Raw genomic sequence first — 17,625 nt, 5'->3', positions numbered from 1 at the left:
TTCATGGCTTTGCCTTGCCTTTGAGTTCCCTCTAGAGGGCGTTGCTGCCACTGACAATCTGAAAGATCGATCCTGCGGAACACGAAGAAAACATGATTCTTGCCACTGCGGTGTGATACTCAGGTTTACAACACTACTCTGGAAGAATTTAGATGTAACAATCTGTTTAGAAGCACAGACTCTCTTGGTTCTTTAGTCAAACTCAGTATCAGCAAAGCCACGTTCTTGTGGGGAGAAAACTAGGCGAGGCATCTCCCCCAACTTTCCGGTGCTCCAGAAAGCCCAACTCCTGTAATCATTTTTATTCTTTAAAAAATGTTTAACTACATAAGTAAAAGAGGAATACATTCTCATTTCATAACTAACAGCAATTCAGGTTTACTCAACTCCACTCCAAGTCCCTTTCCTGAAGGAAATCTTACCCATTTCTGTCTTTTCAGACTTTTCTCTATGTATTACATCTAGACAGTGACAGTAATGTAGACCAGGCAGTTCCTGAAGTGTGCAAAGAACATTTATTTTTGTTTCCCTCTCTTCTAATCCATTTTATGAGGCTAGTTATTACCTGTTCCCTGGATGAAATTTAGAGCGAAGACTCAGGCAGTTTTACCAGCAAGTTCTATAAATATTCAAGGAAAAATAATTCCAATCCTGCACAATCTATTCCAGTATGTAGAAAACACTCCCCAAATCCTGTTATGAGGATAGCATAAAGTGTGATACCAAAACAACATGTGAAAGGGAAAATTACAGGGCAGGCTTATTAATGAAAAACCAAATATGGCAATGTATAAAAAAGGTAGTACATCCCAATCAAGTAGAGTTATGCACAGTTAGTAAAATTTTACATCAATTTAATTTACCGTATTAGTATATTAAATGAGCATCTCAAAAGGTGAAAAAGAATTTAGTAAAATTCAATATCAACTCAATTTTTAAAACATATTTTAGCAAAGTAGGACTGTACTTCTTTAACCTGATGAAGTGTATGTACAAAAAACCTGCAGCAAGAAATCATAGGGACTTCTCTGGTGGTCCAGTGATAAAGACCCCACACTTCAACATTCACAGAAAGATACACAAGATGAAAAGGCAGAGGGCTATGAACCAGATGAAGGAACAAGATAAAATCCCAGAAAACAACTAAATGAAGTGGACATAGGCAACCTTCCAGAAAAAGAATTCAGAATAATGATAGTGAAGATGATCCAGGACCTCAGAAAAAGAATGGAGGCAAAGATCGAGAAGACGCAAGAAACGTTTAACAAAGATCTAGAAGAATTAAAGAACAAACAGAGATGGACAATACAATAAGTGAAATGAAAAATACACTAGAAGGAATCAATAGCAGAATAACTGAGGCAGAAGAACGGATAAGTGACTTGGAAGACAGAATGGTGGAATTCACTGAAGTGGAACAGAATAAAGAACAAAGAATGAAAAGAAATGAAGACAGCCTAAGAGACCTCTGGGACAACATTAAATGCAACAACATTCGCATTATATAGGGGTCCCAGAAGGAGAAGAGAGAGAGAAAGGATCAGAGAAAATATTTGAAGAGATTATCGTCGAAAACTTCCCTAACATGGGAAAAGAAATAGCCACCCAAGTCCAGGAGGCACAGAGAGTCCCATACAGGAGAAACCCAAGGAGAAACACGCCGAGACACATAGTAATCAAATTGGCAAAAATTACAGACAAAAATTATTGAAAGCAGCAAGGGAAAAACGACAAATAACATACAAGGGAACTCCCATAAGGTTAACAGCTGATTTCTCAGCAGAAACTCTACAAGCCAGAAGGGAGTGGCATGATAAAGTGATGAAAGGGAAGAACCTACAACCAAGATTACTCTACCTGGAAAGGATCTCATTCAGATTCGAAGAAGAAATCAAAAGCTCTACAGACAAGCAAAAGCTAAGAGAATTCAGCACCACCAAACCACCTCTACAACAAATGCTAAAGGAACTTCTCTAAGTAGGAAACACAAGAGAAGAAAAGAACCTACAAAAACAAACCCAAAACAATTAAGAAAATGGTCATAGGAACATACATATCGATAATTACCTTAAACGTGAATGGATTAAATGCTCCAACCAAAAGACACAGGCTTGCTGAATGGATACAAAAACAAGACCCATATATATGCTGTCTACAAGAGACCCACTTCAGACCTAGGAACATATACAGACTGAAAGTGAGGGCATGGAAAAAGATATTCCATGCAAATGGGAATCAAAAGAAAGCTGGAGTAGCAATACTCATATCAGATAAAATAGACTTTAAGATAAAGAATGTTACAAGAGACAAGGAAGGACACTACATAATGATCAAGGGATCAATCCAAGAAGAAGATATAACAATTATATATGCACCCAACATAGGAGCACCTCAATATATAAGGCAACTGCTAACAGCTATAAAAGAGGAGGAAATTGACAGTGACACAATCATAGTGGGAGACTTTTAACACCTCACACCAATGGACACATCATCCAGACAGAAAATTAATAAGGAAACACAAGCTTTAAATGATACAATAGACCAGGTAGATTTAATTGATATTTATAAGACATTCCAACCAAAACCAGCAGATTACACTTTCTTCTCAAGTGCACACGGAACATTCTCCAGGATAGATCACATCGTGGGTCACATATCAAGCTCAGTAAATTTAAGAAAATTGAAATCATATCAAGCATCTTTTCTGACCACAACGCTGTGAGATTAGAAATCAATTACAGGGAAAAAAACATGAAAAGACCAACACATGGAGGCTAAACAATACGTTACTAAATAACCAAGAGGTCACTGAAGAAATCAAAGACAAAATCAGAAAATACCTAGAGACAAATGACAACGAAAACACGATGATCCAAAACCTATGGGATGCAGCAAAAGCAGTTCTAAGAGGGAAGTTTATAGCAATACAGTCCTACTTTAGGAAACAACAAACATCCCAAATAAACAATCTAATCTAACTGTACACCTAAAGGAACTAGATAAAGAAGAACAAACAAAACCCAAAGTTAGCAGAAGGAAAGAAATCATAAAGACCAGAGCAGAAATAAATGAAATAGAAACAAAGAAAACAATAGCAAAGACCAATAAAACTAAAAGCTGGTTCTTTGAGAAGATAAACAAAATTAATAAGCCATTAGCCAGACTCATTAAGAAAAAGAGGGAGAGGACTCAATAAAATTAGAAATGAAAAAGGAGGACTTATAACAGACACTGCAGAAATACAAAGCATCCTAAGAGACTACTACAAGCAATCCTATGCCAGTAAAGTGGACAACCTGGAAGAAATGGACAAATTCTTAGAAAGGTGTAACCTTCCAAGACTCAACCAGGAAGAAATAGAAAATATGAACAGGCCAATCACAAGTAATGAAATTGAAACTGTGACTAAAAATCTTCCAACAAACAAAAGTCCAGGACCAGATGGCTTCCCAGGTGAATTCTGCCAAACATTTAGAGAAGAGGTAACACCCATCCTTCTCAAACTCTTCCAAAAAATTGCAGAGGAAGGGACACTCCCAAACTCATTCTATGAGGCCACCATCACCCTGATACCAAAACCAGACAAAGATACTACAAAAAAAGAAATTTACAGACCAATATCACTGATGAATATAGGTGCAAAAATTCTCAACAAAATACTAGCAAACAGAATCCAACAGCACATTAAAAGGATCACACACCATGACCAAGTGGGGTTTATCCCAGGGATGCAAGGATTCTTCAGTATATGCAAATCAATCCATGTGATACACCATATTAACAAATTGAAGAATAAAAATTATATGATATCGCAATAGATGCAGAAAAAGCTTTTCACAAAATTCAACACCCATTTATGATAAAACTCTCCAGAAAGTGGGCTTAGAGGGAACCTACTTCAACATAATAAAGGCCATATACGACAAACCCACAGCAAACATCATTCTCAGTGAAAAACTGAAAGCGTTTCCTCTAAGATCAGGAACATAACAAGGATGTCCACTCTCACCACTATTATTCAACATAGTTTTGGAAGTCCTAGCCATGACAAACAGAGAAAAAAAGAAAAGGAATACAAATTGGAAAAGAAGAAATAAAATTGTCACTGTTTGCAGATGACATGATAATGTACATAGAGAATCCTAAAGATGCCACCAGAAAACTACTAGAGCTAATCAATGAATGTGGTAAAGTTGCAGGATACAAAATTAATGCACAGAAATCTCTTGCATTCCTATACACTAATGATGAAAAATCTGAAAGGGAAATTAAGGAAACACTGCCATTTACCATTGCAACAAAAAGAATAAAATGCCTAGGAATAAACCTACCTAGGGAGACAAAAGATCTGTATGCAGAAAACTATAAGACACTGATGAAAGAAATTAAAGATGATAGCAACAGATGGAGAGATATACCATGTTCTTGGATTGGAAGAATCAATATTGTGAAAATAACTATACTACCCAAAGCAATCTACAGATTCAATGCAATCCCTATCAAATTACCAATGGCATTTTTTATGGAACTAGTACAAAAAATTTTTAAATTTGTATGGAGACACAAAAGACCCTGAATAGCCAAAGCAGTCTTGAGGGAAAAAAATGGAGCTGGAGGAATCAGACTCCCTGACTTCAGACTATACTACAAAGCTACAGTAATCAAGACAATATGGCACTGGCACAAAAACAGAAATATAGATCAATGGAACAAGATAGAAAGCCCAGAGGTAAACCCACGCACCTATAGTCAACTAATCTATGACAAAGGAGGCAAGGATATAAATGGAGAAAAGACAGTCTCTTCAATAAGTGGTGCTGGGAGAACTGGACAGCTACATGTAAAAGAATGAAATTAGAACACTCCCTAACACCATACACAAAAGTAAACTCAAAATGGATTAGAGGCCTAAATGTAAGAGCAGTCAATGTAAAACTCTGAGAGGAAAACATAGGAAGAACACTCTTTGACATAAATCACAGCAAGATCTTTTTTGATCCACCTCCTAGAGTAATGGAAATACAAATAAACAAATGAGACCTAATGAAACTTAAAATCTTTTGCACAGTAAAGGAAACCACAAACAAGATGAAAAGACAACCCTCAGAATGGGAGAAAATATTTGCAAACGAATCAACGGACAAAGGATAAATCTCCAAAATATATAAACAGCTCATGCATCTCAATATTAAAAAAACAAACAACTCAGTCCAAAAATGGGCAGAAGACCTAAATAGACATTTCTCCAAAGAAGACATACAGATGGCCAAGAAGCACATGAAAAGATGCTCAACATCACTAATTATTAGAGAAATGCAAATCAAAACTACAATGAGGTATCACCTCACACCAGTTAGAATGGGCATCATCAGAAAATCTACAGACAACAAATGCTGGAGAGGGTGTGGAGAAAAGGGAACCCTCTTGCACTGTTGGTGGGAATGTAAACTGATACAGCTACTATGGAGAACAGTATGGAGGTTCCTTAAAAAACTAAAAATAGAATTACCATATGACCCAGCAATCCCACTATTGGGCATATACCCAGAGAAAACCATAAGTCAAAAAGACACATGCACCCCAATGTTCATTGCAGCAGTATTCACAATAGCCAGGTCATGGAAGCAACCTAAATGCCCATTCACAGATGAATGGATAAAGAAGATGTGGTACATATATACAATGGGATGTTACTCAGCCATAAAAAGGAATGAAATTGGGTCATTTGTTGAGATGTGGATGGATCTAGAGACCGTCATACAGAGTGAAGTAAGTCAGAAAGAGAAAAACAAATATCATATATTAACGCATATATGTGGAAGCTAGAAAAATGGTACAGATGAACCGGTTTGCAGGGCAGAATTTGAGACACAGATGGAGAGAACAAACGTATGGACACCAAAGGGGGAAAGCCGCGGGGGGGTGGGGGTGGGGGTGTGAATTGGGAGATTGGGATTGACATGTATACACTGATGTGTATAAAATGGATGACTAATAAGAACCTGCTGTATAAAAAAAATTTTTTAATTAAATTAAAAAGAAAAAAATGACCCCACACTTCCACTGAAGGGGGCCCGGGTTCGATCCCTGGTCAGGGAATTAAGATCCCACATGCTGTGCGACATGGCCAAAAAAAAAAAAAAAAAAAAAATCAACTCAGTGGTGAAGCACTGAAAGCATTCTTTTGAGGATCAGAATAAGGGAAGGATACCCATATTCACCACTTTGATTTAAATTTGAAGTTGAAGACCCTAGTTAGTGTACTAAGATAAAGAAAAGATGTAAGAACTGGAAAGTAAGATTAAAAACAACCCTGTCATTGGCAGATAAGGTTGAGAATGCTGGAAACCCAAAAGAATACATGATGAATTATTAGAATTAATAAGAAATTTAGCAAGTTTGCTGGATACAAAACCAATGTGCAGAAGTCAATTCTATTACTAAACACTAGCAACAACTAGAAAATATAATCTTAAAAGTCTACCATTTATAAGAGATAAAAAATATAGAATACCTAGTACTAATACCAAAAAAGCATATGAAGTTTATAAAGAAAATGTGAAGATTTTTAAAAATTTTATTGAAGTAAAGTGGATTTACAATGTGTTAATTTCTGCTGTACAGCAAAGCGATTCAGTTATACATATATACTTTTTCATATTCTTTTCCGTTATGGTTTATCACAGGATATTGAATATAGTTCCCTGTTTTATACAATAGGACCTTGTTGTTTATCCATCCTATATATAATAGTTTGCATTTGCTAATACCAAGTTCCAAATCCTTTACTCCCCCACCCACCCCCTTGGCAACCATAAGTCTGTTCTCTGTGAGTCTGTTTCTGTTTTGTAGATATGTTCATTTCTATTTTAGATTCCACACATAAGTAATATCATATGATATTTGTCTTTCTCTTTCTGACTTACTTCACTTAGTATGATAATCTCTAGGTCCATCCATGTTGCTGCAAATGGCATTATTTCATTATTTATGGCTGAGTAGTGTTCCATTGTATATATATATCACATCTTCTTTATCCATTCATCTGTTGATGGGCATTTAGGTTGCTTCCATGTCTTGGCTATTGTAAATAGTGCTGCTATGACCATAGGGGTGCATGTATCTTTTCGAATTATAGTTTTGTCTGGATATATGCCCAGGAGTGGGATTGCTGGATCATATGGTAACTCTGTTTTTAGCTTTTTGAGGGACCTCCATACTGTTCTCCACAGTGGCTGCACCAACTTATATTTCCATCAACAGCATAGAAGGGTTCACTTTTCTCCACAGCTTCTCCAACATTTATTATTTGTAGACTTTTTAATGATGGCCATTCTGCCTGATGTGAGGTGATACCTCATTGTAGTTTTGATTTGCATTTCCCTAATAATTAGCGACGATGACCATCTTTTCATGTGCCTGTCGGCCATCTGTATGTCTTCTTTGGAGAAATGTCTAGAAAATGTAAAGATTTCATTGAAAGATTTAAATTTTTGGATTGGAAATTTCTTTATGGATAGTTTCAATTGTGCATGTTTAAATAAAATTAAAATTATGAAACAATTCCATTTAACCCAGAGAAACATTGGTTCAAAATCCGAAATATATAGTCCCCTGAATTTTGGTATAACGAGGCACTTCCTAGGAGCCATGAAGTGGCTTGTGTACTAATCTAGCACCTTTGGATAGTTTTTGTTTGTATGAGCCATGCGGCCAATACCCATCCATTTGCTATTCCCAGTTCTTTGGGGGAACTGGTCCCTAGAGAGCCACATCTCCTTATTGGCTGCTAACCATTCTGCCAGTCAAGAAACTTCATCAAATTCTAGAAGCCTCTTCTCACTTGGAGTTTTGTTGTGAAAGTTAAATTTTGTGATGCCCATAAAATGTTTAGTGCATGGTAAGAGCTCAATTAATAGCTATTTACGTTTTTAAAAATATTCTAGAGGAACTTCCCTGGTGGTCCAGTGGGTAAGACTCCATGCTCCCAATGCAGGGGGTCTGGGGTTGAATCCTGGTCAGGGAACTAGATCCCACATGCATGCCACAACTAAGAGTATGCATGTTGCAATGAAGATCCCACGTGCTGCAACGAAGATCCCACGTGCTGCAACGAATATCCCACGTGCTGCAACGAATATCCCACATGCTGCAACAAAGACCCGGTGCAGCCAAAATAAATAACTTTTAAAAAAATACCTTCTAGGGACTTCCCTGGTGGTCCGGTGGTAAAGAATCCGCCTTCCAATGCAGGGGACGCAGATTAAATCCCTGGTCAGGGAACTAAGATCCCACATGCCACGGTGCAACTAAGCCTGTGTGCCACAACTACTGAGCTCATGCGCCTCAACTAGAGCCCGCTTGCCACAAACTACATAGCCCATGCGCTCTGGAGCCTGTGCACCACAACTAGAGAAGAGAAAACCCACAGGCCACAACTAGAAAGAAGCCCATACACTACAACGGAGAGCCTGTGCGCTGCAACGAAAGATCCCACGTGCCTCAATGAAGATCCTGTGTGCCACAACGAAGACACAACACAGCCAAAAATAAATAATAAATAGATCTTAAAAAAAATCTTCTAGAGGACAAACTTAGGGCAACCAAATGGTAACCGAATAAAGTATGGAAAAAAAGGTTCTTCACTAAGCAATGGATCTATATAAATGTCTAAGTCTAAAGAAATGTCAGAATTATAGTTATGAACAGGAGGTATCATTTATACAGTTGGGCATTGTGGACATGATAGAACTGAGTTTTACACGTCACTTTTGCTTCCAAATAGGATGTAGTAGGTTGCAGCAGGACAATGTGCCTGCTACAACAACCTTAAAAAATGCAGAATAAGTTAAAAACATCATATTTTAAAATATATTAGAGGACTGTGAAATGACTAAGACTTTTTACCTTATTTTACGTAAACTAAAATTCCAGAGAGGGGAGGGCCCTTCTGAGGTGAATTGATAATCAGTGGCTGTTTTCTTTTGTGGAAACATTTGCTGGTTCTAGTTACAGGCTGAGGATCAGTCTTAACCTAGGCAGAGGTTGTCTACTGGGGCAGAGAAAACCCAGAGGAACTTTTGGTGGTCATGTGGGACTATTGGGGAAGTTTGAAAACCAGAAGAGCCTCAGTGCATGGCTGATTTTCTGCGTGGGGCATTTGCTGTGTTCGAGACCTCCTTGGGAGGCTGCGGACCTGGGCCAAAACTTTTTAAAAGTCATGGTGTTTAGGAAACCATGCCCCATTAGAGGGACATGGCCTCCTCAAACACATGGCTACTCTCTCCCTTGGAACATTTCTCATATTTTGAAGCTGAATAGCTGGAGGTGAAAAAGCTAAGCTCAATGTCTCTAAAGAACTGAACTGAATAGTACTGTAGTATTTCAGGTCTGAGGAGATATACCCCGGAGGAACATGGATGAACCAGAAGTGGAATGAGTCCAAGTAAGAAGGAAACCTTGCCAAGACCCAGCTCGATCCCTAATTAGATTGTGATTATCAGACCCTCACTCTATCAACCTAATGGAGGGAAGGGGGAACTCTCACTGGGAGATGATATCATGTGGTGGCTCACTCTACAGTTCTTTTATACACACTGTCTGGCACAGAAGAAAACATTACCAAGTCTGTGAAGAGGCAGGAAAACATAATAATCAAAAGAGAAAAATGAACCATTGAACTGGACCAACAGATGATTAAAATGTTGAAGTTAGCAGACAAAGAATGAAAAACATAAAACTGATGAAGAAGATAAGACAGAGGAAAAGATGAACAAAATGGATGAAAAGATGGAGACTTTCAATGGATAACGAATCTATTTTAAAAATTATAAAAACAAATCAAATTCTAAAATTGAAAATACAATATTAAAAATTAACACTGTGCACAGATTTGATAACAGACTGGAGATTATAGAAGAATTAGTAAACTCAAAAACAGGTCAATAGAAAACATTCAAACTGAAACGTCAAGAGACAAAAAAAAGATGATACAAAGTATAAAACATATGGTGAACAAGGTCAAATAATCTTACATATGTAATTGGACTCCCAGAGGAACAGAGATAAGAGAATGGAGCAAAAACAATAGTGGAAGAGACAATGGCTGAGAATTTCCCCAAACTGATGAAAGATGTCAACCCACAAATTAGAGAAGCTCAGGGAAACCCAGGCCAGATAAATAAAAGGAAAACCACAGTAGGGAACAAAATAGTCAAATGGCTGAAAATCAACAACAAAGAGAAAATAGTAAAAAGCAGCTAGAACTTTCTCTTTGTGCAGCTGTCTCTACACTGGGGACTCTTTCCTCTGAACTCTAGCTGCTTTGGTGTCTTCCCCTCAACACAAGGAGACCACCAGGCTCCTCTTGGTTTCCCCTACCTGTGACTGTCCTGGAGACTCTTGCCAGGCAGTAAACTGGTGCATTTGGGGGGGGCTCACCCCATTTATTGTCCATCTCTCAGGGATCACCATTCTTTTTTGCCTTATATCAAATGTTTTTTAAATGTTGTTTCAGGGACTTCCCTAGTGGTCCAGTGGCTAAGACTCCGTGCTCCCAATACAGGGGGCCCGGGTTCGATCTCTGGTCAGGGAACTAGATCCCACATGCCACAACTAAGAGTTCACATGCCGCAACTAAAGATCCCACATACTACAACTAAAAGATTCTGCATGCTCCAACTAAAAGATCCCATATGCCGCCAATGAAGATCTTGTGTGCCGCAACTAAGACCCAGTGCATCCAAATAAATAAATAAACAGCTATTAAAAAATAAATGTTTCATATTTCTTGTCTGGTTTTTTAGTTGTTACAGTTGGAAGGGTAAAATCTGATATCTTATTCCATCTTGGCTGGAAGTGGAAATCTCAAAAAGATTTACTTTTAAACTGAGGAAATGTGCCAAGCTGAGCTTACATATATACTATTAAAACTCAATAACTACAGAAATTGTTTATAAGGAAGACCAAGAAAAGCTTTTGTTTGTAAAGGACTACTTTATCACTGGCATTGGTTAGAATTTGCTGACACGTGTGATGATTAAAAGCAAACCACACTGTAGTCGGTTTTATTATTTTTTTAACCTTCTTTACAGTCAGTGCACACCCTTATTGCTTGTGCCTGGTGCACAAGGCTCCCAGCACCCCACCCTTGGTATTCCATAGTATACATCTCCACTCTATTCCAAAAATCGAATACGGCCAAAATTGAATTCATCTTCCACAATAAATCTGGTATTATTATATTTTCCACCTATCAGGATATCGTATTAAAATTATGTATGTCTCCCCACAATTAGACTGAGGGCTTGCAAGAGAAATATTACTTCATGTTTACATTAAAAAAAAATGCTTGTTGAAAGAATCGTGCTTTAATATATCAGACTGAAGTCACTTTCCTCTTTGTTCAGAAAGAGAATGATAGATTTATTGCACAGACTTACTAAGCTCTTGTAGGCCAGTTACTATTTGGTGCTGGCTGGGGCTACAATGGTGAATAAGACCAGGTTCTGCCCTCCTGGGGAAGTGTTCTCAGTTGAGGAGAGGCGGGTCAGAGATATAGAGGAGGCACATCGCAATGCCAAGGGGAAAGATCACCATCGAAAAACCAGAGAAGAAAAGCTTGGGCCAGGCCTCAAAGTGCAACCAGAGCAGGAATGTGGTCCTTCGCTTTTGACCAAAGGGAAAAAGGATTAGTGGAGGGAGACGCCGTATAGTAGCTGCGGTCCGCCTTAGCCCTATGGGGGTTAAAAACTTGAGAGCAGGCTGTAAAGAAGTCTCAAACCCGTTCTGCAATGTTCAGATCGCAGTTTCTACAATCCTCACGCGCCACGAGGAAAGAGCCGGGTCCGCGACCGAAAGCGCAGTCCTGACGCCGGGGGCGCGGACCGTCAGAAAGACGTCCCGGGCGGTCGGGGGAGCATGCGCCGCCGGAAGTGGAGGGAAGGCGGGGCCACGCCCCCAGCGCCGAGCCCTTGCTTCCCTCCCCCGCCCCCTGCACGCGGCGCGGGCGGGGCTGAGGCGGAAGGGCACCGAAGGAGGTGACGTTGTAAACGAGCGCCGGCTTCTCGGCAGTGGCTCTAGAGGAAGCTCGGCGGCTGTAGCCGCTGTAAGCAGGCCGGACGTCTGCTGGCTGACGGGCTTTCCCCTAAAGCTGGCGAAGGCGGGGCCGCAGTCCGAACTGCTGCAGTATCTGGACCCACGGCGGGGCAGGTGCCGGTAGCGAGGGATGTAGGTAAGCGAGAGCCCGGGTGTCAAATACGGCGAATGACTGACGGACCAGGCTGGCTGGCCATTCTCGCGCCAGTGCGCGCCAGCTCAGCACCCTGGCCTGGAGGCCTCGAGCGCTGCTCTTCCCCCACCGCCGAACCAGAGGCAGCGGATTTCTCCCCGGGCGCTGTTGTGCTTTTCTGGGGGCGGGGAAGGAGCTCGTCCCGAGGGACCAGTGTCCCCTTTTTCTCGCCAGTCCGAGCTGTACGACGCAGAAGCGGAGAGGGCTAGCGCCCCCGGCCGCTCTTCCTGAAGCCGGGGGAATCTTTGAGCGGAAGAGCTGCTGGTAGAGGTCCTCCAGCTCCTGCCGTCTTGGGTTTTATTTGTTCGGACAATTCTGCTTCCTTCCTGCCTTTGGTTCCATCCTCACACTCCTGGGACCCTGTTCTAGTGAACGGGTATGGCACAATTGAACATTTGGGCGGTGGGAAGCCTGTTTTTCCCTTCTGTTTATGCTAGGCAGTATCAACCCCCGTTTTACAGTGTATGACCACTCTTTTGGGGGAGGAGGGGTGCGGAGAGGATGTCGGAGATAAGGGTTTTGGACTTTTAGTTCGAAAAGCTGGAGTTCGAAAGGCAGAATTGAAATCCTGGCCTGCCACTTGGTGGTGGCTTTAATCTTGTGTAGACATTTTTAACCCATGTAAAGTGGAACTTTCTTATACCTATATAAATTAGTTGGGAGAATTAAATGAAATGAAGAAAGCAGAACGTTAATCATGAACTATTTTGGGAATCAGGTTAAAGTCGGTTTAAGAATACCCAGGACGCTTAATGGTAGGTTCTTAATTATGTCTTTTACCCAGAATAACTACGCTTGGTATGGAGAAGGGTGCCAGAAGAGATACTAGGATCTTGTGGTTAAAAGCTAACTGCAGTCTCTGCTTTGGGTCGGGCAGCATTAGAAAGAAATCAGTTCCTCCTAGTCACCCAGAGGTCTCATGCTTATTGATCACACATTATTGTTGTATGAGGGATGACCTAAATCAGTTTTGCTTCTTGCTCAGTATGTCTAGTGGGCCCTTTCTAGGAGAAAAGCTGGGAGGGGCTTCATTCACACCTTGGCCCTCTTTAGAAGGAATTCTTTGCACGTTTCTGAGGACTCCTCCCTCTGCTTCTAGAGCATTTCATGTTAATTGAAAATGTTCAGAGAATAAACATAAGGACTTGAATCCTTTGAGTGGCTGAACATTACAGTTCTAAGTTAATATGAGGAGATACCTTTCTCTATATTGGTGAGAGAAGACCATTCCCTGCTCTGAAGTTTAAGTAGACCCTAAGAGAAGTGTTTGGGGAGGGGAGAAGAGAGATGCAATCAGTGACTTGAGTGAGTAGCACCTGTTCTTACAGTTGCTTGGTCAGACAAATTAAGGATACTTGCCTTCCCTCATTGGAGTGTGATGATGCTCAGTGAAGCATGATGAAGTGCAATCTTCAGTTCCTTTGACACAGAATTGTCAATTTGGAATTTTACGTCATGGATACGGAAGGGACCTTGAGGGTCATTTAATCCAGTGGTTCCAAAACCTCCAGGGACATCAGAGTCAGTTGGGGAATTAAAACAAAACCCCAGATGCCCAGACACTACCTTAATAGATCTGAAATGGGACCCGGCTATTTGCGATTTTTAAAAAGCTTTTCAGGTGATATTCACCGTTTGAAACCGCAGATTTTAGTTTATAAACAGGCTCAGAGAGGTGAAGTGTCAATTAGTTTGTTGCCTATGCTTTTTAAATTTCTTTCTCTTTTTCTTCCTTTCCTTAACAAATAACCTTACTTGAATCAATAGTACTATTTCAGGTTTTGTATCTGAGAGCACAGAAGGGGAAAAAAGTCATTTGTCAGTAGCTCTATGTAATTCTGTTTTCATAGTTCCCTATGCAATTAGACTCCTTAATGCTCTTTAATGAAAGTATTAGATTTTACAGTAAAATTTTTTACTAAATGTTGCTTAGGTTTTTTTGTTGTTGGCAGAATTATATAAAGACCATATCATTTTATAAATCAGTTTCTTAGTAGACTTTTATGCCAAGCCTTCATAAACCATGGAAGAATTCCAGTTAAAGAATATTTTCACTTTTGTTCTGGCGTGTCATAAATTCACTGTACTGTCCACAGGTTTCTCTCCACCACCATCCCCCACAATGCTGGTATGCATGACCTCTTATTTTGTATCACTAGCCAGCTTCCTATGGAACTCAATTTGAGAACTGTTAGAGAAGCCCTATAACATCTCTAATTGCCTTATAAACACCTGATTTAACCAGAGGCTCTTGGTATTGCCTTAAGCTTGTCCTTGAATTTTTAGTCCCTTTTTCATTTTTGGTTAATTGTACCATGCCACTGATTTAAAGAATTTGATAGATATCTAGAAAGGATGAACTGATAAGGAAGTAACAGTGCCTCATATGTATTTTTCTTGCCCATTACAGTGAAAATGTCGTGATTTTTTTAGGGGGGTGGTTAATATTTTCAGCGTTCTTAAGGTAATAGATCAGGCAGAGTTGAACATTCTCTTTTGGGGAGATACATTCATTAGCAAATTATTCTTTGAATAAGAATCACTGAAACGATGAAAAGGCTGTGTTAGTAGAGCCAGAAATGGACCGTACATCACAAATCCTCTAAAGGAAGATGCTGAATTATTTTCTTTTTAAAAATGACCCTGTTTATAGCATGTTAACTTCCTACAACCAGATGACACAAGGGCATTCTGAATTCACTGATTAACAAAGCCATGTTAACAGAGAGGTAATCTATAAATTCAGAATCTAGAGAGACATATGGTATGTGTTTAAGATGAAAAACCAAGTCACTGAGTCTCTAATTTTTTTTTTTTTGGCCAAGCCGTGTGGCATGTGGGATCATAGTTCCCTGACCAGGGATTGAACCTGAGCCCCCTGCATTGGAAGCGTGGAGTCTTAACCACTGGACCACCAGAGAAGTCCCTCTAAATTTTTAAATTTTGTGTCTGAAATACCTTAATTCTGAAGCCTAAAAATTGGTGAATTTCAGATTCTGACAGAATACACTTTTCAAGTAGAGGTATTGAGAAAGGATAAATGGGAACCCAGGGTTCACAATTTTAATGTAAACTGATATTATGGATTTAACAGAAACAAAGGCGGGGTGGGGGGTAGTGACAACTTGAAGACCCAGTGAGAAGTGGAGTTTAGAAGTCACTTGCTGGTCCTTGAGGCAGTCTTCTCTGTCTGTAAGGACTTGAGACCAAAATTGGATATTTAACTTAATCTGCTTTATGTGTGGTAGCTGAATGTACCTATCACCAGTAGGTACCATAAATGTACAAGTCTCCAGTTCTCAATCTGGACCTTTTTATGGTTCATTCATGTCCTCTGATGCCAGTGGGCAATACGTTTTATTTTTGTTTTGTTTTGTTTTGCGGTACGCGGGCCTCTCACTGTTGTGGCCTCTCCCTTTGTGGAGCACAGGCACCGGACGCGCAGGCTCAGTGGCCACGGCTCACGGGCCCAGCCACTCCACGGCATGTGGGATCCTCCCGGACCAGGGCACGAACCCGTGTCCCCTGCCTCGCAGGCGGACTCTCAACCACTGCACCACCAGGGAAGCCCTTTGTTTTGTTTTTAATCTTGTTTCCTACTACAAGCCATTCATTCTGTCTCATTTTTTTTGGGGGGGCGGATAACCTCTCCCCTGTTTATTCACTACACAGCAGCTATTCTCATTACTGTCTTACTACCTACAGGAGAAAGAACTTTTTCATAGTGATGCTTGAGTTAATCTGTACAGTGGTTGCACTGCAAAATTTTACTCAAATAAATATTGAACCCCTCAAGGATTGTTCAGACTTCAGGCTGTCCTAGGGTCAGTGAGTATCTAATAAGAGTTGAAAGCTCACTTCTGTTTCCCTTGTTGTGTGTGTTTTATCTTTTTTCTTAAAAACCATATTTGCTTTGCTCTTTATTTTATTATTATTGTGACTTGACCACACCCCATGGCTTATGGGATCTTAATTCCCCGACCAGGGATTGAACCTTGGTCCTCAGCAGTGAAAGCGCGGAGTCCCAACCACTGGACCACCAAGGAATTCCCTATTTTATCTTTGGAGGAATGTTGGTATTTGGTGAACACATAACAGTATGGCCGAGAATACAGGGGCAGAAATGTTAAGGGACCCCATGTGGAGGTTGCTTTTAATTTTAATTACATGTACTCTGAGTTCATGCTTGGGATATGTTGATTTTAGGGTACTCTGGCTGGACTTTTATTGGAGAACCTTCAACAGTATTATCTTTGTCTTTTTTCTTTGGCTAGGTAGATTTCCCAAAGAAGAATCTTCAGATCTCCTGCTTGGAGCTTATAAGCTGGGTTGTCAACAGTCTTGTAGCTAAACTGGGGGAAATGGTAGAGGTCTTAGCATTCAGTATGTAAACACTCATGTTCATTTAACTCAACTATTTTCAGTATGATACCCTCATTCCCAACTGGACCAGATGTTTTCCAGTCCAGGAATCCTTTGTTTTTCCTTTAGAGCTGCGTTATCCAATGTGGTAGCCACTAGCCAAATGTAACAACTTAAATTTAAATGATTAAAATTAAATAAAATTAAATATTTCGTTCCTCGGTTGCACTACACACATTTCAAGTGGTCAGTAACCACGTTTCCATAGACTATCATATGGGGCAGGGCAGATACAGAATATTTCTATCATTGCAGAACTCCTGTTGGCCAGTGCTGTTTTAGTCTAGAAAGTAACACTCCAGGCTTCTGCAAGGATCAGGGAGGGGCAGTTGGCTGGTTTTTGTGGCGAGTAGAAGGGTATCTAAATGATTTGATTTATCCTCTTGTTTTTAGCACCGTGTTCACACCCCACTTACAGAACTTCCTGCTGCCAATTCCTGACCTGTTTTGAGGCACTGTTGTATAAATTGGATTGCTTTCCTTCTTGCAAGCTTGACATTTAACTTTCTTTTTTTTTTTAATTAATTAATTTATTTTTGGCTGCATTGGGTCTTTGTTGCTGCATGTGGGCTTTCTCTAGTTGCAGCGAGCAGGAGCTACTCTTTGTTGCGGTGCGCGGGCTTCTTATTGCAGTGGCTTCTCTTGTTGCAGAGCCCGGGCTCTAGGCGTGTGGGCTTCAGTAGTTGTGGCACACGGGCTCAGTAGTTGTGGCTCGCGGGCTTAGTTGCTCCGCGGCATGTGGGATCTTCCCAGACCAGGGCTTGAACCCGTGTCCCCTGCGTTGGCAGGCGCCACCAGGGAAGCCCTGATTTTTATATTATTAATTAATTTATTTGGGAGGCACAAAAGGGCAGATACATGTATATTTTCTTATTTTTTCTTTTATGAAAGGTGGCTATATATAATATAGT

The 17,625-nt window shown here is 40.2% G+C and overlaps 1 protein-coding gene across 1 annotated transcript in view; it reads left to right on the top strand.

Annotated features, from left to right (window-relative positions):
* Nucleotides 1-12,089: 12,089 nt before the first annotated feature.
* SENP5 (SUMO specific peptidase 5) overlaps nt 12,090-17,625 on the top strand; it is a 37,468-nt gene continuing 31,932 nt past the window's right edge. The window contains exon 1 of the mRNA XM_065876729.1: nt 12,090-12,235. The gene's annotated coding sequence lies outside the window, so the exon portion shown is untranslated. The remainder of the gene's footprint in view (nt 12,236-17,625) is intronic.

The sequence above is a fragment of the Phocoena phocoena genome, chromosome 4 (assembly GCF_963924675.1).
Source record: "Phocoena phocoena chromosome 4, mPhoPho1.1, whole genome shotgun sequence".
In the NCBI taxonomy this organism is placed as follows: Eukaryota; Metazoa; Chordata; class Mammalia; order Artiodactyla; family Phocoenidae; genus Phocoena; species Phocoena phocoena.
The sequence above is the reverse complement of the archived record's forward strand: the minus strand, read 5'-3'. Positions and strand labels throughout refer to the sequence as shown.